The sequence below is a fragment of the Haliaeetus albicilla genome, chromosome 2, assembly GCF_947461875.1.
Source record: "Haliaeetus albicilla chromosome 2, bHalAlb1.1, whole genome shotgun sequence".
NCBI lineage: Eukaryota > Metazoa > Chordata > Aves > Accipitriformes > Accipitridae > Haliaeetus > Haliaeetus albicilla.
Window position 1 is genome coordinate 40,693,997 of NC_091484.1, and position 27,387 is coordinate 40,721,383.

Genomic DNA, 27,387 nt, shown 5'->3' on the forward strand with positions numbered 1-27,387 from the left:
TGTCTTTCCAAACTGAAAAAGTGGTAAAATGTAATGCCGTTCTATATGCATTACTTGCAAACTTCTAAATTGGTCATCTCAGAAAAGAAGGGAAAAAAGAGTTTTAGAAAGTTGAGCTCAAAGTTTACTTTGTGTGTTGTCTGAAGGATGGGGAGGAGGGAGCTCCTGGTTGTGCAAGCACTCACAAATTCTATTTCTGCTCATCTTGGGGAAAGGACTGCAAAAATTGAAAATTGCATTTATTTAAAAAATTAGAGTGCATCAAGTAGTCACCTTAAAGATGTTGAGATTCTCTTTCATGTCTCTGTTACTGGTGAAAGGATGCACCTTACACACGGTGCTGAAAGACTTGCTAGTAAATGTTGAATGCTATAACTTAACAGTTATACAGTAAGTTTTCATTATCTTTTCCATTACCTTCCTAACCTAATCCATCCAAATAACATTGAATTCTAAAAATTCTGGGTCAATACAATCTACATCTCCAGTCCTTGGAAGATAAAAAACTCAAGGTTTTTTTTGTATTTATTTCTGTTTTTCCATTAGTGGGTCCCAGCTTGGAATTTCAAGTGAAATCTTTGTCTTAGGAAGTGATAGTATTTTGACCCAGATAACTAGTTCAAGACAAATCAGAGAAGTGACCATGCTGACTAAAATCAGAATTAAAAGGGCTTTGTTTTCTTGCTCTAAATCTTGTTCAGATAGACTTTTTTCATTGTGCTCTCCTGTAGGTCAGGAAAGAATCAGATGGAAATACCAAGCACAGTCACCTTGCTTCCCCAGATGACTTCAGTACAGATTGATCTGCAGAATTTCAGCTCTAGATCTGTGAACTTAAAGAACGCTCCGTGAATACATCTGTTCAAGTTCCAGAAAGTAGATATTAGGTGCCAGAAGAACATACTAAGCTCTGTCAAGGGGTTCTTGTTAAATTGGCGGGGCTGGGGGTGGGGGGGAGAGGCAGGATTTTTTGCTCAGTTTCCTGGAAATATTTTTTATTGTATTATTGTCCATTATTTGCAACCACTGATGACAGTATAGAAAAGACAGGCTGTAGGAGCTAATCTGTATTATTATAATTGTATTACTATTAGAGAGTGTTTCTGTAAGCATGGTGTATCTGATGGTAACAGAAGTCAGTGGAATATTTTGTGCAGCTTGAACCAGCCATTTATTCATGATTTGAACATCTAGACTTACATGAATATAAATTGTCGGGTTTTTACTTTCTTACATTCCCGAAGAAAGGTGGTATCCATAGCAAATGTTGATTTTCAAGTAAATGTACTTTTGCTGTAGTATTTTTATATTTATTTATTACTAAACACAATTGGTACCTTTATGTGGTTTTTTTAAAGCAATTACAGACCTTAACATGTAAAAAATTAATAATTTTTATGGTTTTGCATGACAATGGAGAACCAATTAATTTATTTTTAGGACTTTTAAAATTCATTATTTATGTCCAGTTCATATTAAGTGTACAAAGATAGCAATATTTAATTTGTTTAAGGTAATTTCATTTACAGGATAAGAATGCTGGATATATGTTAAAAGGAGAAGAAGAAAAATATGCATTTTGAAATTAAAATGGATTTCTTTTATGAGATATTGCTTATAATAAACTGAACTGTTAACTGTGCTGTAAAAAACCAGTGAATTTTATCTTCAGACAATTTTTTTTTGTTCTTAGTTTAAAATAGGAGACCAAGTCTTCCTGCTTTTCCTGTTGTTTTACAACTTTGAAAGTCATTGAACTCCCCCCCATCAAAAAAACTGGAAAAATCAGTTATGGTATTTAGCACGCACCTGAGAGACTGTTACAGTCTGAGATGCTGGATAAGTCATTGAGCAAACTAATTCCAGGTTTTCACCCGTCTTTTCTTTTATACCTTTAGCAGAGAGGCTTATGATAACCACAGTGACTTGGGACAGACACACTTCTAATCTAGTTTCCTTTCTCCAGCCTGTCTGAAGAAGGGTGCTTAGGGAGAAGTTTGAGAAGTCTGTGACATTATTTCCCACATATGCTCCTCTTTCTTCTAGAGATCGGAAAGCTTATAGGCAAGGAGAATCATCAGTGGTGTCTTTTTATCTAGCAACTTTCAGCTGTATTGGGGTTTTTTGTTTGGTTTTTTTTTTCCCCCTCTGGTTTTCTCTCTCCTCCAAAAAAGTGATCACTTTTTGAACCTCTGTAAAGTTTTAATGTCCTGTAGCAAAGAGTTCCATGGCTTGACTTTTAACTCTATGAAGAAATAGCTCCTTTTGTTTGTTTTGGAAATGTCACTTATTAACTTCATTTAATTTTCCCTTTCTCCAGTTGTGTGAGATTACAGCAGCAAACACATAAAGACTGATGTCTTTTTGTTTTTGTTTTTATTTAAATTAATTTTCATAAATAATTTTATGCCCTAAATGGATTGCCATGATTTCAGTTTTAATTTTAAATATATTTTAGAAGGAATAATATTTACCTTAAATATTTCAAAATCTATACGTCTTTAGCCTAAGGCATTTGGCTTTTTGACTTCGGGATGAGAAAAGATAGGGTCAGTTATCTGAGTTTCCTTAAACAGGAGAAGAAATGAAAGGAAACCTTTCACACTATTTTATCTTTTCATGACAAAGTTTTCCACATAAATACTCTGTCAATGAAGTTCACAGTGTAGGTGAAACTGTTATTATTCACTGTTACAAAGCTGCAGTTATTTTACCTTTTAAAAGATTCTTCATGTTATGAAAGTCCATTATGACTTCCGCTGAGCATCATCCAGGATGAAGAGGCAGACAAAATATTCTGTAAGCAACTGGGAGAAGACTCACAATTGCTAGGCCTTTTTCTCATGGGGGACTTCAACTTACCAGATATCTGCTGGAAATACAATACAGCGGGGTCTAGCAGGTTCCTGGAGTGTGTGGAAGATAACTTCCTGACACAGGTGGTGAGTGAACCAACTAGGGAGGGTGCCCCACTGGACCTGTTGTTTGTGAACAGAGAAGGACTTGTGGATGATGTGGTGGTTGCAGACCATCTTAGGCATAGTGATCACAAAATGATAGAGTTTTTGATTCTTGGAGAAGTAAGGAGAGGGGTCAGCAGAACTGCTACCTCGGACTTCCAGAGGGCAGACTTTGGCCTGTTTAGGAGCCTGGCTGACGGAGTCCCTTGGGAGGCAGTCCTGAAGGGCAGAGGAGTCCAGGAAGGCTGGACATTCTTCAGGAAGGAAATCTTGAAGACGCAGGAGCAGGCCGTCCCTGTGTGCTGAGAGACGAGCTGACAGGGAAGGAGACTGGCCTGGCTGAACGGAGAGCTTTGGCTGGAGCTCAGGAAAAAGAGAAGAGTTTATGACCTCTGAAAGAAGGGGCAGGCAACTCGGGAGGACTACAAGGATGTCGTGAGGCTATGCAGGGAAAAAATTAGAAGGGCCAAAGCCCAACTAGAACTTAAGTTGGCTACTGCAATAAAAGACAATAAAATATGTTTCCACAAATACCTTCACAACAAAAGGAGTGGCTAAGGAGAATCTCCATCCTTTATTGGATGTGGGAGGAAACATAGTGACAAAGGCTGAGGAAAAGGCTGAGGCACTTAATGCCTTCTTTGCCTCAGTCTTTAATTGTAAGACCAATTGTTCTCACAGTACCCAGCCCCCTGAGCTGGAAGACTGGGACAGGGAGCAGAATGAAGCCCCCATAATAGTTAGCGACCTGCTACACCACTTAGACACACACAAATCTATGGGGCCAAATGGGATCCACCCAAGGGTACTGAGGGAGCTGGTGGAGGTGCTCACCAAGCCACTTTCCATCATTTATCAGCAGTCCTGGCTGACCAGGGAGGTCCCAGTTGACTGGAGGTTAGCAAATGTGACACCCATCTACAAGAAGAGCATCTGGGGAACTACAGGCCTGTCAGTCTGACCTCGGTGCCAGGGAATGTTACGGAGCAGATCATCCTGAGTGCCATCACATGGTACGTACAAGACAACCAGGTGATCAGGCCCAGTCAGCATAGGTTTATGAAAGGCAGGTCCTGCTTGACTAACCTGATCTTCTATGACAAGGTGAACTGCTTAGTGGATGAGGGGAAAGGCTGTAGATGTTGTCTGCTTGGACTTTAATAAAGCCTTTGACACCATTTCCCACAGCATTCTCCTGGAGTAACTGGCTGCTCATGGCTTGGACAGGTGTACTCTTGGCTAGGTAAAAAACTGGCTGGATGGCTGGGCCCAAAGAGTTGTGGTGAATGGAGTTAAATCCAGTTGGCGACCAGTCACAAGTGGTGTTCCCCAGGGCTCAGTACTGGGGCCAGTTCTGGTTAATATCTTCATCAATGACTTGGATGAGGGGATCAAGTGCACCCTCAGTGAGTTTGCAGATGACACCAAGTTGGGCAGGAGTGTTGATCTGCTTGAGGGTAGAAAGTTTCTACAGAGGGATCTGGCCAGGCTGGATCAATGGGCTGCAGCCAATTGTAAGAGGTTCAACAAGGGCAAGTGCCAGGTCCTGCACTTGGGTCACAACAACCCCATGCACTGCTACAGGCTTGGGGAAGAGTGGCTGGAAAGCTGCCCTGTGGGAAAGGACCTGGGGGTGTTAGTTGACAGCTGAGTATGAGCCAGCAGTGTGCCCAGGTGGCCAAGAAGGCCAATAGCATCCCGGCTTGTATCAGAAATAGTGTGGCCAGCAGGACTAGGGAAGCGATTGTCCCCCTGTACTCGGCACTGGTGAGGACGCACCTTGAATACTGTGTTCAGTTTTGGGCCCATCACTGCAAGAAAGACATTGAGGTGCTGGAGCATCTCCAAAGAAGAGCAACAAAGCTGGTGAAGGGTCTAGAGCACAAGCTCTGTGAGGAGCGGCTGAAGGAACTGGGGTTGTTTAGCCTGGAGAAAAGGATGCTGAGGGGAGACCTTATTGCTGTCAACAGCTGCTTGAAAGGAGGTTGTAGCGAGTTGGGTGTCAGTCTCCCAAGTAACAAGCGATAGGACAACAGGAAACGGCCTCAAGTTGTGCCAGGCGAGGTTTAGGTTGGGTATTAAGAAAAATTTCTTCGCTGAAACTGTTGTCAAGCATTCAAACAGGCTGCCCAGGGAAGTGGTGGAGTCACCATCCCTGGGGGTATTTAAAAGATGTGTAGATGTGGCACTCAAGGACATGGTTTAGTGATGGATTTGGCAGTGTGAGGTTTATAGTTGGACTTGATGATCTTAAAGGTCTTTTCCAACTTAAATAATTCTATGATTCTGTCTCAGTAGGATTGCTTTTTAATGATCTTACATGCATTTCCAGAAAAAAGGGTGACATAGAAGAGCTTTCCTCCAACAAAGAATCAGTGATGTGTCTTTGCGTACTGCAGAATGGAATAATGCGGTCAAGGTAATTTGGGTGCTAAAGGCAAACTATAAAGTAAAGAACATTATCCCTGTTTTCCTTAAAAAAGAAGAGTGTGAATTCCAGATTGCTGGTGAAGACATACGTTGATTTGTTGAACTAGACTGCATACAGTGATTAAAATATTGATTTAAAGACAGTTTATCACTTCTATAAATATTTAAGTAGTGCACTTTCTTTTCCAATTAAGTTAATTTTAGGAGCTATTCCCAAATATTGAATTCTTTTTTCTCTGCTGTTGAAAATAGGGATAAATTATAGAGTTAGTAAGCCTTACATCACTTATAGGCTAATTATTGGAAACTATTTTAAGAGTTGTGGTAGGAGTATATCTGGAAAAAAATCCCGAGGACAGCTAACCTTGATTGAAGCATGGGAGGTCACACATGTAATTTACTGGAGTTCTTTATTATATTTCTGCCTTAAGAGGTAGGAGAAATACACTGTATACAGTGCAGTCATCTGTTCAAAACAATTTTGGCTAACAAGCTATGGAACACAGAAGAAGATAGAACTGAATAGAAAAAAAAGTAAGATAAAACCTCGTCTTCTACATTAGACCAGATTTTAGATCTGTCTTGTTTTTGTCATTTAAAGTAGGTATCCATTAAGCACAGCAAAGATACTTGCCAACGAAAAGTGATTCATATGTGAAGGTGTTTGTCGGCTTTTTAGGGTTGGCTGCTTTTGGAATGACAGTGTGAAGTGCATGGTGTAAAAAGAGGGGTAAACTTCCACTAGTAATAGTAGGGAAGGTAGTAGGAGCATGGCAACTGTTGGCAGGCAGTTATAATACTGAGGTGGACTGGGATCTTGCCTCCCTGCTGAGGTCGGATGCTATCTTCCAGACCGTGGTGTTGGGCAATGCTCCAGTGGTGCAGTAAGTGCTGTGTTCTATCAGTGTCTTCCAAGGGAAGAAGTGTTAGCAAAATAGAGTCTTGTTTTGTATTAAATAAGTGTCTTAAAAACATTTTGATGTGTAAGTTAGCAAGAGGAAGAAAAGCCCTTTGGACTTGGAGTTGATGATGGTGGTCATTGTTACCTGCTGGGAATGTTTTTTGTGGTCTTGGACCAACATCCAAGAAAGTTCTGTTCTTCATGTGAAAGAGTTTTGTCTTTCTAATCATAGGGAATTTTCTTCCCCATGGAACTTTGGGTAGTTGTTTAAACTGAAATCAAGCAAGTGCACAGAAAAGAGAGCTCAAAACCAGAATTTTATGCCTTGATCTTGAAATATGCTGCAGCTGAGCGATGATGAAGATATGAATAATTGAATAACTTTTAGTCATTGCTAGAATGGAGTAGAGTTTTCCAGCTAACAGAAGAGGTGATAAGTGTTTTTTCTGCAGATGCTGCCAAATACTAGGTTAACATCTACAGAGAATGTAAGAGTGTTGCTAAGCTACGGAGTAGATTGGCCAATTGTTGATTAAAAAGAAAATTCTACGGAATTAGTTTTCAGTTGTTTTCTTTTGACCATCCCCTATCCAGTCTCTTCACTGGGTTCAACATCAGCCAGCTGTTTATCCATGAGGTGGTTTTCTCCAAGTGCTTTAAGGTGGTGACATGACCACAGGAGGCAGTTGGAATGGTGTATTGGTACACTGTTAATCCTATGCTTGTGTCATTTATCAAGTCTCAGAACAGCTGCATGTAGATCTTGAGAAGGAGCAGAAAAAGAAATGATACTTCAGAAATTTCACAGGCAAGGGACTACTGGGAATCGTGTGAAATTTTCTACCAGAATAACTCAAATAATTTTAATTCAGTAACCAGGACTTGTGTCACATCTTTTAAAGTAGGTGAAAGTTCATCAATGGTCAAGAGCTGTTGAGATATACAGAATAGTGGAAATTAATATTTTTTCTCTTCATTGACAAAGAGATCAGAGATGCTGCTAAGTGCTTCCAGTCCCTTGCTTGGTCTGAAGCTAAATAAGCTTGTAGTTGGCCTTTGTCAAGTCATTTCATGACTTGCTTAGGGACAAGTAATGTGATACCAAGGAGTAAACTACTGTTGGTTACGATTGCTCACTCTTAGTTTACTGAATGTTTGAATGAGGAAGGAAAGATTAATCATTTCCTGCACTATTTCTGTCTAAAGCTATGCAAGTTGATAACTCTGCCACAAGAGTCACAGATCATGGATTAAATTGGGAAAACTTTACATTGCAGTCCAGACCTTCATAAAAAAAAAACATGCTGAAGATTAAAAGGGTGGATGATTATTACTTGTGGAAATGAGCTAAATAGTTCTTTATTGTTGCAAAAGCCTTATATATGTGCCTCATCTTGATAATGCTTTTATGTACTCAACACTGAGAAAGATAATTCTTGGAGAAACCTGCTAAGGCCTGTGCTTCACTCTGTATCAACTGCAGTTAGATGGTTACCAGGACCCATGCTATCCAAACATTTCTCTGTCATGAATAATCAGTTACCATCATGGATGTTTCTTTGAGGAAGAATTTGATACTTTCCTGGACACTGTTGGAAAGACTCCCTAGGCTTGTGGTGTGGCCCCAGCCCAGGCTTTGAGACATGTTTCAATTACAATACTTTGCTTTCTGTCAATTAACATTTTAATTTTGGGGTGCTATTTTATTTTTTAATCTTTCAGAAAACCTGCGTTAACTAATAGGGAAGGTGGCTGTTTTGATGGGCTGCTGTGTTCATGTGTGGAACTGAAATACAGTGATCATTTCATGGTTTCATCAATACTGGAGTTTGTGGATGCCGTTGGCCCTGTCCGGTGTAACTAGCAGCCATGGACACTTTTTGACCACTGCCTTAAAAAAGGCAATGTTCTGTCAAAGGCACTGATTGGGTTGCAGTGATCTTAGTTTTGACATCTTGCTTCTCTATTTAAATTTCCACCAGACTTTCCTGTTTGTTTCTTCTAAATGCCTCTATCCTGCTGCAATAGATGGGCTATTTTCAGAAATAACAGAGTCAGACTTAAGGACAAAGTCGCATTGTTGCTCCAGATTGTCAATTTTTCTCTCTAAAGATTTAGAAGATTAGATTTCAGATACGGAGATTATTGGATAGTATTTGAACACTAATTAAAGGTACTGAATATAACATTGTGACTATTACTGGGTTTTTTGGAAGTTGAAGTTTACTTCTTCATTACAGAACAGTATAGGCTGCTAACTGGACAGTGGCTACAGTTAATCTCTTTCTTCACTTTGCTCTTATCCGGATATTAACATTGTAGATATTTTCAGACCTAGCAGCTTACTATTTCATAATAGAAATCAGGCTGATTAATGTAACCAGCAACTGGAAAAAACATAAATATGCTCTTTAACCGAGTCTTTTCTTGATGAAAATGTGTGTAATGAGATGTAATTTTTTCAAAGTCTGCGTTGCTACTTATCCATTGTGGATTTATTTGGGGGAAAAGAAATGCAAGATGTGGGCATTTGATTTCTAACTTCTGCATTCAGGCTTGCTTATTTGTGTGATGCATCATTTATTTAAATGGTAAAATAGTAAATTTAAGGCATGTGGCATATTTTGGTTTTCTGTCTTGAATGTGTTTGTTAACTGTCTATGTATCAGCACTACTGTTTGCTGAATTGTGCTTTGAAAGGATGCTTTCTTCTAGTAAACTTGAGTTGAAATTTGGTTTTTGCTTCTATCTAGGAAAATACTGTTATACTGCATATTTGGCTGAAGAATTAGGCTTTGACTTTCAGCCATTAGATTTCATAGGTAATTCTGTTCTTATTTTGTCTAAAGATGGATCACTTCAGGGTGCAGTTCTTCAGCACGACATGTTGGGAAAATGCTTTGGTTCATAACAAAAAGTCTGGGAATTGGGAAGGCAAAGATCAGGGTAATTCAAAATCAATCTTGAATTTTATTTCATACAAATAGCTTCTGTACTATTCTTAGCCTGCTGATACTTAGAGTATTGCAGCTACTTGCACACATGTGATTTTTAATGCTACATGCATGCAGTGGGAAAGGTGATACAAAATCATTGTGTCTGGATAGTCTTCATGATTCATATGACCATAATAATACGGATGAGAGGTTTCATCCTAGCTACAAAAGCACAAGTTTGTGATTGCTTAAAGAGTTCTGTTTGAAAGATGTGTGAACTACTTGTTTGGTTTCTGGGCTAATAGCTGTATTTTGAAGAGAGAGTTTCACATTGCCCAACTTTTGAGTCTGACATTGGTGACTCTGCTAATTGTAATAGAGCTGTGGAACTGTTTCATTCCAGATGGAACTTTAATCTGGCTTCTGATTGAGCTGAGTGTCCTTGTAGAGTCTCTTAGCATCTGCTTTGGAAATGTATATAACATTATTCAAAATTTGTACCAAATTAAACCACCCTAAGGCTATAATTCAATTTTTCTTTATTGAGGAATGTATTGTCAACAACTTTATGCCACAGAGTAAAATCTGCACTAGATCTATTATTTTTTTGGCTATTAGCTGGTCATTTAGATTACTGTGATTGAATTTCCAGGTTCTTCAAGTTTACCTTATCAATTGTAAGTTTACATTAAGGAATTAAGAAATATGGTCGTTTGTTTCTTGTCTGAAAGTAAATGAGTTTAAATTGATGCTTTCTAGCATTGATGATTGGATTATATTTTTATTTATAAAGTAATAATGTTTTCATAATTCTAGATAATTTCTGTCGATGAAGTCTGAGAAACCTGTTTTTGTATTTGGATTAGAAAATGAAAAAGAACACATGAAATATATTGAAATATACCATATCCCATTCATTTAACTTCTGTACCTTATTTTAGTTTCTCTTGTATCTGCAACAGCTAATGATTGTGACTTTTCTTATTTTTCAGTTCTCCAAAGTCAGCTGTATTTAATTATAGTTTTTATTTTAAAATCTTCCTCAGTATAACTGCTGTTTTGAATGTGAGTTCTGTTATTAAAGATAGTCAGATTAGGGTAGCAGATAGATGCAGTTTTTCTGTTAAGACATGATTTGTGAAATGCTCTCTAACTTGAGTAGATGTGCTTGAAAAGGCAAAGGTGGTGTTACCAGCAAGATCAAAGTCTGAAGCTTTGAGCATATTGTCTCCTAAAGCATTTCTCAGCCTTAAAAAGTCTTGCCCTTTAGTACTGCCCACCTGAAACATTGAATTGGAATCACTGACAACTTCAGCTGAATGTTGAAAACTTACAAAACATGTCTATTTTCTTTTACTTGTGGCTTTTCTTTTTTTCTGTGGTTCATCTTTATCCATGCTCCTGCTAAATCTATTAAAGAAACTTCACCAAAAACCACTGATGTGGACTGACAGATTCCTTGCCTTCAACATCAGAAGTTTGCTGCTTCTGCTGCTGAGAAACATGATGAAGTCAGAAGCATATCTTTATCAGGTTATGCGAAGCTATTCCAGTTTCATTGCAGCTTCTAGTAGAGTTGATGGGCAATACGTGTTTGCTGAAGGGTAATTTTACTGAAATGTGCAAAGACATGTCTCTTTCCAGAAAGCATCTATGGAAAAGTTTTAAGAGAGGAAGGAAGATCCTGCCCCCATACAGCTACTGTGTTGTTTTGGAAAGGTACTATGGGCAAATCTTTCTTCTTTATGTGGACTGATTCAGGTTGCAAAACTGTGCTCTGAGTCAGACAGAACAGTGAGTTAAACCTGGATGTCTTAGTTAAAACTTTTAGTAACCAAGTTATGAAGTGTTATGCAGCCATATATGTTGATAGTAACGTTCAGTAGATAATCTTCTTATTTCAGTTTTGGGCATAAACAAATTTCAAAACAGAAACAACAGAGTTGTTATGAACTGAAATTGTGATCATCCAGCTATCAATACTTACTGTCTAGCAGGATTGTTGTATTTTGTTTATTCTTTTTTCTCCTCTTTTGTTGCTAAGTGGAAGAGCAGTAAACACTTACCCAAGTTCAGTCCAGTAAACAGGTAGAGCACTGTGTTAAGTCCATTTATAACCTACTTTTCCTACTGCAACTGTGCTATACTACAGAAAGGGAAGTAGAACTTCTGAAGTAGAAATGCTATTCTCACCGCTTCCAGCACGAAGTGACTTGCCTAACTTTTTGAAGAATGGGTGTCAATACCTACCATCGAGAGTGGAATCTGGGCCCTAATTCACTGACATCATCCCCACCCCAACTTCATCCAGCATTAGATCTCCCCGTCCTCCTTTATTAAATTCTTGTGCAAGTCTTTATGCATTCATTTAGATTAGTGTTAAAGAAAAAGCAGGTAGTTATTTATCTTACATTCCAGATGCTTCTGATAGTTGATTTAAACACAATAAAATTGATATGAGAACAGAATTGCAACCATAGAATATGGGTTAGCCATTCAACCCCTGTAAAAGGAAATCTCCACTTTTCCTTAAATATCTTGGGACATATTAGCTGCCTTACTCAGTCTTTCTTCATGCTCCATCTTCTTATGCTTGAAATAGTTTAGAACAGGTTTATGTTTCCAAGCTCTTTTTGTCAGTGAATGGGAGAAGAGGGAGGGGTTGCACACAAGTTGGTTCACAGCAGAAACTTATCTTCTGAAGGAAGGCAGTGACAGGGCCAAAATGGATATCTATTCGGGCAAGTCTTCTGTTAGATCACCTTAAATCAGCATTAAAATGTGTCATGGATTTATTAGAGTGTATCAAAATGGCAACATTGTTGTGGTTTCCTTCCTTACACTTCAAGCAGCCTCATTTATGTGTTGCGAGAGACAATAGTTATGAAGTGAGAGTACACGTGAGCTAGAGACCCAATTGCCAATCAGTCTCTCTGATATCTTAATGCTATCAGCTTCTACCAAAGTCTGAAAATACGTGATCAAATCACTCATTAATTTCTTGAAAGCTATTTAAAGGTAAATACCATCATACAGACTGTCTTTACTAGTACAGTTTTGGAAAGACCCCCAGACTTAACAAGGCATCAAGCAAACAGATATCTAGGAACACAGTGATACTAATATTCCACCTTTTTTCCCACCATATTCCTTTCAAAATTTTATGTTTCAGTACCTCTGGGGAATTTGCTTTTCCAAGTAAGTTTTCATGTCAAAAACAAGTAAAAAAAATAAATCCCTCTTTCCTGAATTCTTCCATGTGACTCTTACAAAAACCCATCATTGCATTGTGACTCCACTGTTCACTTGGTGACTTTCAAACTTCTGCTACTTTTTTACATGCAGAAAATTGTTATAATCTGGTATATGTTACTTTGCAGGTATATATCTAGTTTTCAAAGGACTAAATATAAATTAGGCCTTGCCTTTAGTCACAAATAAAAAGACAATGTTCTAACATTTTTGAAGCACCCAATGACAATTTTCAGTCTCCACAGAATGAGAATTTTATGGTGTTTCTTTTGATTTGTTCTCATCTGAAATTGAAAAATAAAACATGGAGCAAAATGAACCATAAGAAACATGAGTTGTGGGAACATGACCTACTTTCAGAAGGTCACTGTTTCCCTCGTTTCTCTGTTATGAGATAATTTTTCTTGTGCCTTGCACATACCATCAAATACTTAGTATGATCCCCAGGAGATCAGTGGTTTTACCATTCAGCTGGTCAACTGCAGAGCTGAAGCTATTTCAACACCTGTGTGATACCCGCATGGGGTATACCAATAGGAATCACAGATCGATGTATAGTATTTGTAGACTTGTGTGACAACGTAAGTGACTATTTTACATAGTTAAAATGATTTGTAGAAGTGTGAAAAAGTAACAGTCTGTTTCTTGTGAGTTTTTAGTCATTGATTATTAGCAAGTTTAATTTATCCTCACTAAAAGAAATTGAATTACATAAATACATATCTCTGATAAATGAAGACATTATGCTTCAGTGAAATTGTTAAAATCAAGAAGAAAAGGGGATTAAATAAAGTGAAAATATTTATCTCATAGCTACTTGAATTTCAGTTTGACCTATGTTTGTTAAAGACAGATATGTTTGTCATTCTGTTGAAGATACATTTCTTCATACCTTGCTGTTGACAGAATCTCACCTACTTTTCCCATTTATTATGATAATAGTCTAGCAGATGTCATATGTCACAGCCTAGTGAAGTTGTCTCTGCCTATTACTACTTTATAGATAATGTGCATTCTTGGTTTTCTTTCCTTAATTTAGGAATTTTTAGATGTTCTTTGACATCGCTATTTTATGAGGAAAAGAATAGAGGCAACTATTTAAAATATTTGAAAGCGATTTTAGAAACAGTAGGCTATTTTCTTCCCATTGTAACTACCATTATGTTAAAGTATGCCTTCATGTGGATGCATAACCTAAATCTCATAAAAATGGTCATACATCTTAAAATTCTACTAAATGCTGACTTAATGTCTTATCTAGTTGTGTTGTGCTACACAACTTTTTTGAAAATTGCTGGTTTCAGTGGATAGATACATAGAGACGTGCTAGTAAGAGAGGGTGAAAACACAAATTATCGTATGTTATGGATACCTGTGGTGATAAGAGTAACAGAAGTCATAACTCCTTGCCTAAAATGTAAAACTGGCAAATATTCTTTTTCAGGATAGTTACAATCTAAAAGACAGGATAGTCCCTTATGTATGTGTACAGATATGCGCAGAGTCAAAACAAGTTTTGGCAGAGATACAGCAAGCTGTCTTTTGATTCACAGCCTTTGAGCTTTAGTGGGACTGGTCTTCAGCACTCATCATTCAAGGTGTGGTATTGTACATCCCTGTGTGTTAAAACTGTACTGAATACACGCCACACTTGTGATGATAGAAGTATCATGTTGCAGAAGTAGAGCTACTTGGAACCACAGCCAGATTTCATTCATTTTTTGGCAGTTGAGGAACTAGCACTTGTCAATTGTATTAGAAAATTTTATTTCCATACAAAGCTTTTTGCTTAAAAGGTTCTTGGGAAGAGTGCGTTTTCTACAAATGTGAGCAGTGTTTATTTTGCCTTATGTACTAGCAAGGAAGGTAATTTTGACTTTTCTTTCTTCTGTTTTGTTTTTATGTTTGGGGTTTTTTTGTGTATTAAAATAAAGGTAAAAGTGCCCCCTAGATTTATAGATTTCTGTGCTTACATATTAGAATCTACAGAAAAATTCCATATAAGACATTATTTTTCTTTCAAAATCAATATTAAGAAGTTTAAAGGCTTTTCTTTGTCCAGAGCAATAGAAGAACATGCAACTCTCAGCAATTTAATGGAGTATGCTTTCCGGTATTTTACTGTGGAATTGTTGATACATAAAGTTAACTGTTTCATGAAAATGCCTTTGTTCTTCTACAGTAATATTTTAGATGAAAGACTGAGTTCTCTGTACATTCCTGGATGGATCATTGCAGTCCTTAAAACTGCATTATATGGTGTAATATAGATGAATATGACAGAAGTCAACATAGGAAACTATTATGCTTGAAGTAGAAGAAATCAATATGAAGCCTGACACTGTTGTTTTACATTTGCAATATCTGTGCAACCAGAATTGACCAAGGCTCAGAATATGTGAAGTTAGACAGACAGTCCTGAAAAAATCATATTTGAATAAAACCTATGTCACTGTCTGAAATCAGTATTGAGCTCCTGAAGTTTCTTTCAAAATTAATTTTAATTTCTCTTTTTAAACAAGGTACTTACGTTTAATTTGTATGTCTTTCAAAGACTTGACTTTTTCAAGTCACTGTATTTTACTTTCAAAATGAAAGCAAAGAAATAAATGAAATTGTAAAGATTGATTATCTTTAAAAGTCAAACAAAACTGAAACTTTGTATGTTCAACAGGTGCCCCTCTTTTGTTGGAATGATCGTATATGTTCAAATGTCCATATAAAGAAAAATTAGAGGAGAGAAATTTGTGTAAAATAGCTGATTTCTTAGGTTTTTTTCCTCCCCCCTCTTCAAAAGAAATGTTGTAGATAGCAAAAAGCAGTCCTGTTACAGTCCTGCTGACACTGAGCAAAAGCCAGACTTGACGCACAGAAAGGAACCTTTTATTCAGTCTTAAGTTGAGAACATTTTTCTAAGTGAGCAAAGCTTATGATACTTAGAAAATATTTCTACCTTTCTGTAGAAAAGACAACTCTAGTATTTTAACTGATTATAGTAATGAGGCATCAAACAAGAATATCTTTAGGCTGATGGAGCAAATATGGAGCAGTTGATGTGCTACCTGTACTGACAATTTCAGCACTTAGACATTATTTGAGGATTTAAGCACTTTCTTCAATCTTCACCTTTTCAAAATGGAAGCAGTAGCTCCTTTAATTAAAGGTGAAGTAACCCTCGGTTTTATCTCCTTACAGTCCATAATGCCAAGTAGACATATATACTTAAATTTCTTATAAAACTTTGTCTGAAATAAGAGGAGGAATTAGCATTTAGAAATAATTCTACTCTAAAGTTTTGTTTTAGGCTTGCAGTCTCTGTTCTGTCTTCTAGAGCTTTTTATTTTCTTGTGATGATAATATGATGACATAATTTTGAATTCTGCCAAAATTCCAAATATGATCAAATTTATGACTGTATTATGATTCTTGCTCAATTCTTTATCTGGATGTGTTTTAAATAAACACCAGTAATACTTATGGTTGGTGATAATTTCCAATATGCTCAGCACTTAATTTGCTAACATTTGAATTAGCAGAATATACTTTTTTTAAGTAGAATCATTAAATTCATATAAAATGAGCAATTTTTTTCAATTGTTTAATTCTACCTTTTTTCCCAAAATGGCTTAATCATATTTCATACTTCAGTTTGTTTGCAGGTTACCACTTTGGATAAGTGTTTGTAGTTTACTGGTTTTTTTTCTCAGTAGCAACATCACTTCAGCTCTAAATCCAAGGAAGAAACAGATACACAGATTTTTATTTTTTTTTTAATCTTTGCATTCTGTCTGCATTTCACTCATTCATTTTCATTTGATTGGGCCAGATAAACTGAAGTGAGAACTACGACTTTGTATGCAAACCGATATTAACCTGAGGCTAATTTGATTATTAATTAATATCTTAAAAAAATCTGAATTTTAACTGTTAATAAATAAAATATGCAATTCAAAAAATACTACCTTTATCACTCATTCAAAAAATATAATTAATGTAGTATCAAAACCAGCAGATTTACATTTAATTTCCTTTAAAATAATGCCCAATCTCTGAACACTTTTTACTGAGAATAGGTATAATCTCATGTGTTGTGTAATCTTACTAATTTTAGCTGAAGTCATTCCTTTGCCTTATCAAAGTCGGCTCAACTACAGGGAGGTGTGCTTAGCTGGAGTAGTTGCTGCCTCCTGAGCAGAACTCTAGCATTACCAGTTCCTGACAGCTGCAAGCCAGCCTCTGGGCATCTTGCTAAATTTTCAAATGTAATTATACAGTAGACTTCCTTTAACAAATTCTGTGTTCCCAGCTATAATTATAACAGCTCTTCTTGCCTCTAGCTTGTTCCTTATCTTACAGCCCACCTCCATATCTCCCACTGCTGGCTAGTGTTATCCAGTAGAGCTGATGGATCTAGAAAAGCAGAGCTTATTCTCTCTATCCTCACAAGGATGGTTTCATCAGTACAGAAGATCCATTTCTTTTGATCCACTATACTGAAGTGACGTCCCATAAAGCTGAAGATTGTTCTCCAATTCACAGAAGAGCTGTTGATTAGCATGCCACTTTAATTTTGCAAACAATTTTCAATTGTTATTACAGGACGTAAGATAAGGAATTATTAAGAGCTATTCATGAAGTGGCTGAAGAAGCTAGCACAGGGAAAGGAGACCGCCTAAAAACACTTTGGTTTTGTGTTGTGCAATTCAGGATATAATTTCTTTATCTATATCATTTGTGCATTAGGCTTTTGTACACAAAGCTGTTCATGCTCCTTTTAAGGGCACACATGTAGCATGAAAATAAAAATGATCAGTGATGGATTTTTTTTATTACATGAAATGCTAGGTAATTTTAGCCAAAGAATGATAAAACAGGAAAAGTTACCCACAGCTGTGCTCAATCTAGTATTGGCGCATGTTAAGGAAACTTAAAAGCAGCTATGCAGAGTAATAACCTCCCCTCCACCTGCCTGATAGCCAGGGAAGTTGATGTGATGGTTTTGAATATGGGAGTCTGAAGATAGGAGGTAAATGGGAGAGCTTATGCTGTTGAAGACGCACAGAGGCAGCCTTCCTTTTTATTCAGTCCCTTACTGTAGTTGGCCGTGGCAGGTGGACTGGTATTGGAGAAATGTATTGCCTGGAAGATCACAGATTACTATCTTTTTCAATCTTTCCTGCAGCAGGATCAAACACATTGATCAAACCTTTTCTTGGGAAGCTTCAGTGAGTGAAATACCCCAGCACTCCTAGAAGTCGCACTCCTAGAAGTCACGCTCCTGCTGACGTTTCATAGTTTGCCTACATCTTTCTAAGAATATAGGCATTTTATGATGTCCAAAACTGTATAAAGCACAGCAAGAGATTGAAAAAAGTAATTATCAGCTCTTCACATGCATGTGCATACATGCGTGCACACACCCACCCACATATATAACACGTGTGCCAACCTACTTCAGTGAGATGTCTTTTTGAAAGAAAACACAAAATTTACTCTTTTGATTTGTATTCTTCTCTGTCCATTGATTCCCTGCATAATGTTTTAATTGCTGGTCCAGTTTGTGTTCATGTCTGTGATGCGTCTTTTCTAAATGTAGCACTTTGGATTTGTCTTTTTTGATTTCTGACCATATCTCCCATTTTTCAAAAGCATTCGGAAATCAGATCCTGTCCTCTGAGGTGCTGCTAATTTCTCCCAGTGTTGTATTAGCTGCTGATTTTATAACCACACTGCCTTGGAGTCACTAGGATTGTTATGAAAATACCACATAGAAACAGATCTAAACAGAAGTCTCTGAGATCCATTTGAAATATATACCCAGTTTGATATTGCTGTTGAAAATTTCTTTTCAAGAACAACTGCTCTCTGATTTCAATCATTTTTGTGTCCAGCTTGTGGTGATTATATCTGGACAGTGTTTTGTTACATTGGCAACAACAATGCAGAATATGTTTAAAATCTCTCTAATCTCAAGCTTGTATCACATCTACTTTTACCTTTCATCCATGAAGCCAGTTAACAACCTTCCAGTAAATTAATTCAGATGAGTTTGAAGGGGATCTATTTTTTTTTTTTTTTTATCTTCTTATATCTTCTTCTTAAAATTTGGTTGTGCGATAATTGGTTCTAAAATCTTTTCAGGTTTCACTGGTAGACTGGAACTTGTGGGGGGACAGGAGAGGGCTTGTTCTAAGTTTGGTTTGGTTTTTTGTTTGTTTTGTTTTTTTTTTTCTTTTCTACTTCTTTTGATTTTCTTTATTCTGATCTCTTAGAAATAATGAGATAGTAGATCCTACTCTGTTACATCTCTCTTCCTCCATAATTTTCAGCATGATTTGTTTCAGGGGTTTTTTTCATTCCTTTTGTTATGTTATTTCCTCTCCTTGTTTGTAGCAATGGTATGTGTGTCTTGTATCATTGTATGTCTCATTGATCACTGATACAGGACATGAATGAAAACTTTATTCTAGTGAGACAAGCTGACAGCATGTGCAGAAGAAATTTTCTTTGGTTTTGCCTGTTTTGTAACTTCAGAAAGGCACAGTTGGCCTCATACGCAGTAAGATTTCAAAGGTTAACATCAGAAAATTAATTAAGTGTTCTTTCATCATATCTTATGTACTAGGTGGAATGGGAGTAAACAGGTCAGTTCCAAAGGGAAATGAGATGCAATATTTTGCTTATGTGAAGTGTAAAGATAGAGGTGATTACATACCAAAATCATCATTTGGCCTTTTGAACCACAGGCCATTAAAATGGATTGGGGAAAAGATTGAATTAGGACAAGGGGAACTCTATTCTGAATTGTTACATCAAAGTATATAATGGAAATCCTTTTATCCTGAATGACTGGCTTTGGTATTTGGTTTGATGGCCCATGGGTGGCCTTTTCTCAGCCATTTCTTAATAAATTTGTACATAACCACCTAAAATCCATCATTGATCTGTTGTTCAGCTGTTCTTGTATATTGCAAGATGGAGAATTTTACCCAAAATAAAACTATAAAATTAGGAGCGGCAAAAGCAGGGTGGATTTTTTTTCAGGTCTGTCATTTGAGCCAAACCCCTGTGCCCACCAATAGAGAATGAGGACAGAAGCCAGAATGTTTATACCAATTGATATTGTCTCTTTAATATTCAGTGTTTTATCTTTTACCTTTCAGTTTCCTTTATAGGTCACTTAATTTTTGTTATTTTTCTTTAGTATGAGCTAAGAACAGAATATTGCTGAATATGCTAAAATAGATGTGTATTGTTTTTTAAGGCTGGCATTTAAGCAGACAAAGAATCATGCTTAATGCTGCTGTGATAATAAATAGTACTATAATTGATTGTTGATAGAAACCCTTAAAATACATTTTTATGGTTGAAATGTACTTTGGGTAAACAGTGTTCAGTTTGCCTATTAAAATAATTCACTATATACCATGCTTTCTTTGAGTATTAAGGAAGTAGGACTTTTCCAACAACAGTAATTGGTTGACACTGCTTGACCTTAATGCAAAGCTGCAGTATTTAATGAACAAACGGAGGGGATAAAGTTTTGATAAATAAGGCAATTTTCATGAAACCTTTAGAAATATGCTTGAAGTCTTTTAGTGTTAGATTGACGGTTTCTCCTTTTGTAAAAAGAATAAGTGAATAATTTAAGGCTATATTTCATGTTTTCAGATCTTCATTCTGTCATATAAATAATAGACTGTGAAATGCAGCAGCTCCTGCATTCACAGATTTAATAGACCTATACAAGTGAGTATCTTACTCAGCTTCTGGCATCTTAAAATGCTCTTTTGTGCATATGTATACCTGAGAAGCAATGCAGAAGTGGAACATTCCTAGACTCTATTCAGTAACAAAATTCCATCCTTTAAGCATGCCACATGTTCTGTTTTTAAATGAATTGTTCTTACTGAAATACTTTCAGTACAGCTTGATGTCAGTTTCAGTATTTTTAGTTTTCAATTCTGGTACATTATTATGATGGACAGATATCAAAAAAGTAATACGTGGCAATTCAAAATTAAAGCGTAATCTAAAGTTTACTTATGTCAATTGAAAGACATTAGGTTTAGATCCAACATAGGTCTTTGAAACACCATTGAATCTTGATGAGAAGAGAATCAAATGTATTTACTAAAATAGTGAAATATCAAGGTAATTTATATGATTTGCTACATTTATTCTTAGTTATATAATTTCTTTTTGAGGGAAACAGTATTGGGGGAAGAAGAACAGAGAATAGCAAAATTAAGCTAGTTTCTGTTTGTTTCCACTCCCTTTCCCTTCCCCTGCCCCGTTAACTGGCTTTTGTTTAATGTATGTTGAAAGGATAGTGAAGTAAGACTTACTGAGAACAAGTGGCAAAGTATTGGGTTGTTTTCATGTTCTCAATTTTCCAAGCAGGAGCATAGTTTTAGGACTAGTGGACCATGGGAAACATAAAGACTCCCTTGGATATGTACTACTGTGCCTATTTTGTTAGCTGCAAAATGTAGCTTTCCTAAACACTTCCATTTAGAAGTTTAAGTTAAATTATGTGCATTTTCTTCCTGATACCTACCTTCAACATTGGAGTAACTTTGGTTGTTAGGAACCTTCTACTAGCATATGGTATGATACCGAACTCTTGCTTTCCTCCATCCTATGTAGGTATGCAGGCATCTACACAAGTAAGGAAACCTCTTTATTCATATTTTGAAGACTATTTTCTGTAAATAATGTTCAAGAAGTGTGGCAGATGGTCTGCCTTTGCCATGGTATTGATTTATGTAGTCCCCATGTAAGTTCCAGAATGTCTAATACAGATCCTTCAGATGAATTGAGCAGTCTACATGAGGATGTCATCACTTTTGCTAAAATACAGGCAGTTTCTTTCCTGTTCTGCTTACTGGTACTCTCTAGTTCATGTAGTCAAGTTACTTTCTTTCTTACTTCTCAAGAAGAATAATCTTTACATCTTCTGTCATGTTATACAAATCTTAACATAATTGTATATTCTGTTCTGTAAATTATTTCAGTAACTTATTAGTATCTTCATCTTTTTCATTTCCACTCATACAGTTTCTTCATATTCACAGTAAGTCTGTCTTTTGATTTCAGGTAGTCCAAATGCTTAAATGGGGAGACATGCTCTTCCCATTCTCCATACTCAGTTCGACTCATTTATAACTCAGAAAACATCAATGCAGGGATAGAGACCGTTCTACAGTGTAACTTGATGCAAACTATTATCACAACTGTATGAATAATGTCAAAATCATTGTGCTGCACTCGTATGAAATATGTTGTCATCACCTCTGTTTCAGAACTTATGTAGAGTAATATTTTCTATTTCTTTTGCTCCATAAACATTATTTAAGCCACTGGCTGGGAATGTTTCTGTTGTTTCAGTAAGAATTTACAGGATTAGTATGTTAAATACATTGATCTTTCTAAGCAAACCAGTCACTGATTGGATCCAGCTGTGACTGAATTGACTTGTGATACTTGAGGAATACATTTCTTATTATTCTTTTTTACTTCAGTACAAGACTATGGTTTCACTGTAGTAAGTCCTCTGCAAATATACATATTCACTATTCTTTATTTGCAGGCTTTGTTTGAGGGGAAAATGCAGGAAGGAGGGTATAAAAAGCAAAAGAAGGAAATAGGAAAGCAGAACAGCAAGGAAAGGCAGTAAAGATACTTAGCTAATGGCTATATACAAATGATGCTGATGGTTGCTTTAAATCCTGAATTGGCTACCATCCTTTATTTAGTCAGTGCGGCTTTTTTTGCTTAATTTGTTAACACCTATAGAAGTTAGAGCAGTAGTTATGACAAATGGACTATGTAATTTGAAAATTGTATTTTGTCACATATTTTAGTCACAAAACCTAGTTGAAATCAATTGTCCAAACATTCACTTAACATATTAATAAGTAATACAGGAATACTCTAAGCCCTCTTGAATTAGATATATTACATCTTGTTACAAAATTTAATGCCAGGCTTAATAACTCAAAGTATGCTCTAGAATAAAAATACATTTATATGCTGTTATATTGCAACTAGGATGCTAATCCAAATTAAAAAAAAACAAACCCACTATTTATTTGGAACTGTTTAATATACTCACATGTAGACAATTGTATTTAATTTAATTTCTTAAAAAGAAATCCCTAAATTTATTCCTTCAAAGTGAGTATGTTTTCCATAGTTTATTTCTGAATGCGATTTAATTTGTTTTGACAACAGTGGTCAGATTACAGGAGCTATTCAGGTACTTACCTGCAAAACCAGTGTCTTCTAGGGCTTTTTTTTAAAAATGTATCTAGATGGTTGTGTTCTTAAGTTTTCTGATGGAAACACTGTAGAAACAGAGTAAGTACCAGCTTTTCAAAAAGGCAAGATGCTTCTTCCAATTCAACACTACTAGCTTTGCATAGTTTTAATAGGAAAAATTATTTTAAAATAAGCGTATCCCATCATTATGTGAACAGAGTTTAACTCACAGTAGTTGAAAAATTCTGCATAAACATGTTTTGAAGAGAGATTTTTTAAAAAAAGATTTTTTTTCTTGATTTACAAGTGCATTTTTGAACAGTTAAAAGGGAGTTAAAAGATTGATGGCTGATCAGTTGCTGGAATTTGATTTGTTAAATTTTTCTTAGAACCATAGCCTTGAACATTTTTAATGTGTTTATAACCAGCAGTAGTGTGCTATTGAACCCTGTATAAATTTTTTTTGTCTTATTAATAATGAATTAACCACTTTCTAGAAGATACTTCTAACAATATCAAGTTACTGAGATTTGTAAAATACATGTTTTTAAGAAGCTCAGTCACAAGAAAGGAATTGAAAATAATGCTGAGAAATAGCCAAGACTTGCAAGTTGATATAAATTTCAGCTTTAATACTGAAGAAGTCTTTATAATGCTCAAGTAGTTAAGAGTTGTCTCTCTATCACTATTGTCACCTTAAAAATAAATTGAACCACATGGACTTACCTTACATGTTGTTTCTATCTCTCCTGTTACATGATTATGTGAAATACTTATTTGACTTGAAAAAAAATACTAGTTTTGGTCACTTGACTTTTTGTTATATGGAAATTTCCAGAAGAAATCCAATGCCTTAGGTCACTTGAATCCCTTTAGGTCAAATTAAAAAAATAAAAATGTTTTTAGCATTTTTTTTTCATCACGCATCTTTATTTTCCATCCAAAGGTCAATTCCAGAAGTCTGGTACCGGGACTGCTACTCCAGCTTCCTTGTTGCTGCTTGTGTCTGGGCCTTATCCCAATGCTACTTGACTGTTGAATGTGCAGAGAATATCATTCTAAGGACAACTGTCTCCTTTGTGTTTGAGCACCTGCCACTATGTGAGTTATTTTTTCTATGTTTTTTTCTAAAAGACAAACTGAATTTGCCTCATTTTCATTAATGTCATAGTTATACATTTAGCATATATAAAAATGGTGTTTGTTATGTCTTTCCTGTAGTTGTCCAAAACTCATTTTAAATACCCTTTCTGTAACAAAAAAATAAAATAAAATAAAATCTTATTTTACAAACATAGGTGCTTTTCTCCCCACTTTACTATGTTAAATTTTGAAAGACAAGTGAAAAATATTAACTGTAGTATTTGTTTTTAAAAGTGACGAATGACTGTATTAAAGTCTGCTTTCCACAGAACTGGTGAAACATAGTGTCAGTGGGAGCTTTTCTTTGCTTTCTCCCATAATATGCCCTAAGTCCCGACCTGGAGGGCCAATTCATTGTCTTAATTCAAACCTCTCCTTACATTAACAACATGGCAGTGTTTAGTAACGATACAGTGTTTGCTGTTAAAGACTTGCCAATTTTGCCTTAAATAGCTAGATTATATTACCTCAATTTGTCATATTCCCTCTGTTTAGCTTGGAATTACCTTGCAAATGTTAAGGTGATACTATTGAATTATATAAAGGAATTTAAAAGTTGAAATCCTCGCAACGTAGATTTAAAGTACTAGTGATTAAAGGTCAGGAAACTTATTTTAATAGGAACAATTTTTTTATTTTACTGACTTCCATCAGTGACTTTAGTTATTTTTCCTTCATACTGCTCTGGATAATTTAAAACCCTTTCTGAAGTGATTTTTTTAAGACATGTATGTGCTTATGGTTTTGTATGTATAGTTTTTGTACCTTTTAAGTGTAGTTAGTTTTTTCCAGTGTTGCAATAAAGTACAGAACACTATGCAGTACATTAAAGAAATAGAGCCTATGCATCAGAACAATTTTCATGCTTCACTCAATTCTTAATGTAAATTAGTAGGAACATTGGTTATCCATTTGAGAAATTGAGTTGGTATAAAAATAAAAATGCACTTATGGTGTGTGGTGCTTTGTGTATCATCTTGGGAGTGTTTTGCTGTTTATCTGTCACTTGCATTAGAAAAAGCAGTCACTGGCTGCAGGTGACATTAAAAATTAAAGGTTAACCTCAATTTCTTTACTGACCAGACGTGGGGCAGAAAGTTCTTCTGGATGTGTGCCTGAATTTTGGAACTGTCAAAAAGAGTTGAAATGTAAAGACTTGTGCTTTTGGTGGCTTTTGTGTGTGCATGTGTAGTTATACAGTTTCGCTATTTTCAAGTGTTTAGACTGCTTATTATAGGTTATATAAAAATCATTTGTCATTGCATCCAACTTTGTGAAATTAAAAAATGACATGATAACGCTATAGTAAATAATTATAATGAACTCATTGTACTGATCTACATAATTTTGGGAATGTCTTTTTATTTTGTTACTTAGAAAAACTAATAAAAATAGCTTTTTCCCTATTACTAGAGAATTTGTGTCTTTCAAAAAGTAGTTAAAATTGTTGTTGAAAATTGCTATAGCAGCTTTTGAATATTCTGGTTAGCTCAATGTACACTTAATATAAGACAAGATTTACATACTTATGAACAAGCCGGAGAGATCTTTCTTTAAGTATTTATTAAGGCTTTTGACAAAGTTGGTTTCTACCCCATGGTGAGTTCAGAGTGAGCCAAATTCGGTAGCGTAATGCTTCCCTCCTCTCTCACTCAAAGTGTTGGAGGCAGCATTCAGACCAGTGAAGAAGACTAGCTTCAGGCAACAGGGGTTCCACATAACCGGCCAGATACCTTTCATTTGCAAAGTAGGAATTATGCTTCTTCAATGGTAGACCATGCTATGGGCAAGTCTTGATACTTGAGATGCAAACTCAAAGCTGTGGCTGCTGCTCTTTGCCTTCCATTTCATCTCTGGATTTTACTTACCCATGCAATAATGTAGTATGCATTAAATCATTAGATCAATAGATCTGTTGCTTCTTGTTGACTGCTGGGTGAAAATGAGAAGGGAAGAAAGAAAAATGAAATTGCCTGCTCTGTCTTCATGATTAAAATAGACTGCCAAAATACACGTGTTTTCTTTCCCTATCCCTCATTTGCTGAACAGTGAATCTCTTCTGTCCTTGGCCGTTTTGCCTCTTACAGCTCTTCTTAGAAAAACAAGAAAATAGAAATTTCATTAAGGAAAGCAATCAGTATTGCTTTAGAAAAGAACATTGCAATTGATGTTTTTTAGGAGCCCTAGTATTTCAGACACATGTACAATTGTTTTAAAATTATGTATCCATGTGCTTGCTTCATAGTAAGCTTGACACAGTTGTTTCAGGACTGGTATGCTTTAAATTTTTCAGACTTTGAATTAAATCGTGTTAAGAATCCTTTGACTGGAAAGTGATAATGTGCATTTCATGTGTTTTACTTATTATTCCTAATTTGTTAAGCCTATATTTAAGACCAATAATTTCTTTGAAGACAAAGTATTTTTAAATGCCAGTTATTTATTTTCCTGTATTTCGCCTTGTTTGAAATTATTCCAATCTTCTCCAAGATTGGAGTTTTACTTAACACTTCCCAATTTCTTGTGTTACAGATTTTTTTATGTTGACATAATAATGAAACTGGTCAAACAAGTTTCACTATTGAAATAATTCATAAGGAAACCAAAGTACTGTATAACTTTATACATAGTTCCTTTGACTTAAGGAGTAATTAAATCCCATAAAATAGTTGATACTTGTTGGCTTCTAGCCTGGCTCTAAAGTCTCCATTTTATAAACTGGGTTATGAAACATCAGGAAACATGAACTGTATTTTTCAGAGGAAATATCTCAGATAATTAAATACTGCAGAAAGTGGTTATAATTTGAAATGCAGTACTTTCTAAAAAGAAATCTTTAAGTGATTTTATGTATTTTCTTACAGGCTCTAGAATAGCAGCATTTTATGATTTGTCAGTTACTTCCTTTAAGTTCAAATAAACTTCACTATCAGTCTAAAAAGCACTATCTGGTGACTTGCAATCATGTTACAGATGGCATCTTTTCTTAAACACTACAATAATCTGTGGTTTGTATAGCAACTAAATTACCCATTTGTTACACTGTTACACAGCTCATAGAGGTCATCACACATCTGTATGAGCAGAACATTTTAAGTCTTAAAAAAATAAAAAACCCAACACACATTCATTGCAATGTTTCTGTTATTGCTGTTCCTAAAGTGTGGGTGGTCCATGCACTTATGTTTAATTTATGGCTGTATTGCAGAGATCGGCTATAGAGATAGATATCCATGAGCTAAGGACTTTTTTCTCAGATGTACCAAAACTTGCAGGACATGCAGCTTCAAAGGGTGGAAGAACAGGTCCCTGATTGGGAGTTATTTTGCAAAGCACTAAAATGAAATTATATCAATTCCCCACAAGGGTACATAATGTCACCTCAGGACTAGTAATTCCCAGAGCTTTATTTTAGGTAACTGTTAGATCCTCCGGGTGAGGAGTAGCACTACTGTGTGTTACTAGCCCATTCTTTTCAGACATCCTTTCTTCTCTCTAGGTA

At 35.8% G+C, this 27,387-nt stretch overlaps 1 protein-coding gene across 3 annotated transcripts in view; it reads left to right on the forward strand.

Annotated features, from left to right (window-relative positions):
* TBC1D5 (TBC1 domain family member 5) overlaps positions 1-27,387 on the forward strand; it is a 328,348-nt gene that overhangs the window by 44,246 nt on the left and 256,715 nt on the right. The window contains exon 3 of one of the 3 annotated variants that reach the window (XM_069772143.1): positions 23,689-23,843. The exons of the other annotated variants lie outside the window; for them this stretch is intronic. The gene's annotated coding sequence lies outside the window, so the exon portion shown is untranslated. The remainder of the gene's footprint in view (positions 1-23,688; positions 23,844-27,387) is intronic. 3 annotated transcript variants of the gene reach the window in all.